Source organism: Puntigrus tetrazona, chromosome 20 (genome assembly GCF_018831695.1).
Source record: "Puntigrus tetrazona isolate hp1 chromosome 20, ASM1883169v1, whole genome shotgun sequence".
Classification (NCBI taxonomy): Eukaryota; Metazoa; Chordata; class Actinopteri; order Cypriniformes; family Cyprinidae; genus Puntigrus; species Puntigrus tetrazona.
This window is the reverse complement of record NC_056718.1, coordinates 23,865,558-23,869,274: the sequence shown is the minus strand read 5'-3', so window position 1 is coordinate 23,869,274 and position 3,717 is coordinate 23,865,558. Positions and strand designations below refer to the sequence as shown.

The window sequence follows — 3,717 nt, the reverse complement described above, 5'->3', positions numbered from 1 at the left end:
ACAGGGTTGTGTGCAGGAAACGAAACACTGAATATTAAATATGTTATGCGAGATCCTTTTAAAGTTTGTGTTTGCAATATTACAGAAAGTGTATCATTGTGACACTATAATATTGGTTGGAACCTTTTATTAGTCTATATTACAACAAAAAACAAGACAATTGATGGTATAACTTGAACTGCTGGATACAGAGACAGGACAGGCCAAAATCACCTTTTAACTCCGGATACTTTTAGGTTCAATTTATGTCAGAGAATAGTTTATATAGGAGCTTAGCAACTCTAATGCTTTGAAAAAATATCATAGTGAAAACTCCCAGGTGCGTTATAATCGCTGTAAGTTGCGTGGATAAAAAAAAAAGAACACATTTTACGCCTTAGTGAACGCTGAAAGTGTTAAAATGGTGAAAGCCACAGACCTTAACTACCCCTCAGTTGTTGGTACATTGCTTAATGCTCTAAAAACGTGTTAAACAACAGTGCTGGAGCCAGAGTACTTATGCAGTACTTTCTCAGGAGCAATTAGCGTTTTATGCCAGATCTGCCAAGATAAACAACCTAGTGCTTCATTTGTTTACAGTAGTGGCAGTTTTCTTTCTTTCTCTTGTCTTTCTTTGATTATCACTTTCTCTGTTTTCGCTCTGGCGGCGCAGATGGAGTGGAAATAATAGCGCTAATGATTCTGGTGTATTCGGCGAGACTGACTTCACCTTTGACCTCTGATGTCACCCGCGATAATGTCAGAACTCAGGTGGGTCGCTCCGCGTTAAAGGGACAGTTCACCGAAAAGGTCAGCGCTCCCTCACTCGCGTTGTTCCAAACCTAAAAAAAATAAAATAACGCCGATGTTCTTCCTGTTTTTTCAGTGAGAGCAATTCCGAACATTCGTAACATTTTTTCCGTGGAAGTCGTTCATGTTTGAAATGACTTCCTTGCAAAACAGCACTTTTTGGCTCCGTCCTGCATTCTATTAATTTGCACCGAACTCCGGTATTATACGCTTTATTTATTTAAAGAAAGTCCGAATAATTACATCAGTAAAAATGCTAACAATTTCTATTTCACCCCGCAGTCTGTCACATCTGAAGAACATATTAGCATCAAACAGCTCTACCCAGATCTGTTATCCAGATTTGAGCCGGCCTGAAAGAATCTTCTTTGTGTTTTATCTTCAGTATTGGAACGTGATAAGAGGAAGCACATCCTTTTCCCAGTCACATCTGCGCAGAATGCGATTCAAACCTCTGGCAGATGCAGTCAACGTTGTCATTTTTACGTAACATGTAAGTGCTTCGTTTCCGCATGACGGTATCATTTTGTAAAAATATGAGCTGTATAGCAATGCAGCGGTGCCAGAAACTGACTTCACTGACTGCAGTTCGTTAAATGATATGCTAGAGCACGTAATTAGTTCTGAGAAAAGCAACACTGTTACTATTGCTTATGCTTAGGAATTTCAACAAACCCTTAATTCTAAGTATTCGACATTAGTGCGTTATTTGTGGTGCGGACGTTAAATCGTGTGGCTTATTGGCGAGTGTGTAAGTGAATGGGTGTCAACTGCTGATTGATAACACAGTAAAAGATCCATTAGACTTACACTGATGGAGTGACCACAATATTATAAGTAGAGCCGTCAAGTGTTATACCAATTTTGCACTTATGTATTTAAAAAACACCAAGAAACACCAAGATTAGATTTTCTTATACAATACAATAATTGAATTGGAGTTGCATGTTAACCACATTCATAAAAAAGAATCAGATTTACGGAGCTTTAAAATAATGGCCGCTATCCACCAGCATTACCAAGCTTGGAAGAGCCAATATATTTTTTTAAACTGTGTGGCTGAGTTTGTCTGAAAGAAGAAAGTCATATACGCGTACTGTAGGATGGTTTCGAAGCGAATAAAATATGAGGTAATTTTCATTTTTGGGTGAACTAAGCTCCTCCATGCAAATGATGTTCCTCTAAATCGATAACGTTTGTTGGTTAAACATAATTTGATTAGAAGTTGCCATAAATAAAAAGCAATGTAGAATTGATTGATTTATTTAGGGCCAAATGTATGTGTATATACGTTTAATTGCTAGAAATGCGTTAATTTGAATGGAAACTTGCAAAATGTCGTGTATAAATCATTTTTATCCAAAAATTCACAAATAATTACAAAGAAATAGCAAATGACACACTGAATTAAAAAAAATAAATAAATAAAAATAAATATATATATATATATATATATATATATATATATATATATATATATATATATATATATATATATATATATATATATATTATATTATATTATATTTATGTATGTATTTATTTATTTGTACAGTGTAAGCACCCCTGAAAACCATATAAAAGATGGCTATTTTCTTCAAAAAACATCAAATCTACATGTAATTTATTGCTAATTCTTGCATGTGATACTTCCTCATGAAGTTTTTTTTCCCGTAGTAGGTCAAGTTCTTCCAGTACACTTCCCTCCAGTAGAGAGTGGACACCAGCCGGATGGGAACAATCAGCCCAAGTGGTCACCAGCACGTTCTTTCTGGGAATAATTGCCAAAGGTTAGTGTCCAGTGTGTATTGTGGTTGTTCAAGGGGCTCGACCCCTCAACCACAACAGAAACATCTCAACCACAACAGCTGTTCTCCTCAAATGGCCCTTCATTCCTCCACTCCATGGCGAATTTACACAAGCACCAACAACAAAGCTGCGCATTTCAGGACAGACAGATAATCTTTTTATCCTAAGTAGAAGAAAAATGTTGAGCTTTCGCTCACCTTTTTCAAAAATACAAAGCTGGTAGAATGGGCTTTTCAAAAGAGTTTTGAGGAATAACATGCGCATTTTCCTCTCACAGTTCTTTGTATCCTTGTCCTGTAAACATGGCGAAAATAAGCCTTTGATTTTAGGTTCAAAGTGAGAGCCGTACTGGACAGAGTCTCTCAGCGCCCACCTCAAGCCCACAAGCTTGGCATTGACAATAAAGCGAATCTACTCATAGGTTTACAGTTCAAAGTAAAAAAGGAACATTTTTAGGTTTAAAATATCACGATCTATAAGTGATTTTACAGTAAAAGAGGACAGAGATACACAATCCGATGTTCCCAATCGGGTCGCATGTTAATCGGTTTGGATTTGCTGAACTTCAAATTAACTTCAGTGGCCCTCTTTCTGTGCTGAACTTTTCTTCTTTCAGTTCAAAGGAGCTTGTGAGGAGCTCTTTAAAGAACAGAAGATTTAGTGTCAGTTTATTTCTGAGGATTAAAGCACCTCCTTCTGTCTTCCCATCCCCCTCAGATACACTTTCAGACCGGCCCGATGTCCACTGAACCGTTTCTTTTGAAAAGACAGAAGTGGCTTCTATTGCATGAATGGAAAAGTACGGCAGAATGATTGAAAACTAACAAGCCCATGGAAAAATGGCTAGTTGAGACAATATTCGTGTGAGCCGAATCACTTAATTATTATGGTTGATGACAAACTCTTTTGTACGCTGAACTGCGTGATGAGTTTTTGAGAGGAAATAGTTTTGGTGCTTGAGAAACATTTTTATGCTATTATCAAATATAATAAATTATCAAAAAAGTTGTACTGCTTATTATGTATTTGGATCTTTTATTGAACGGAAATATTCAACTGAACAGCGTTTTCAAAACTATTTAAGTATTACCAAAATTTTATAGTAATAATGGAATATGT

At 36.4% G+C, this 3,717-nt stretch overlaps 1 long non-coding RNA gene across 1 annotated transcript; it reads left to right on the top strand.

The window, feature by feature from the left end:
- The first annotated feature begins 391 nt into the window (after nucleotides 1-391).
- LOC122324337 lies at nucleotides 392-3,429 on the top strand. Its single transcript, XR_006247153.1, has 4 exons — nucleotides 392-750; nucleotides 1,175-1,282; nucleotides 2,467-2,579; nucleotides 3,316-3,429. It is a non-coding gene; the product is annotated as an uncharacterized LOC122324337 (long non-coding RNA).
- Nucleotides 3,430-3,717: the final 288 nt, after the last annotated feature.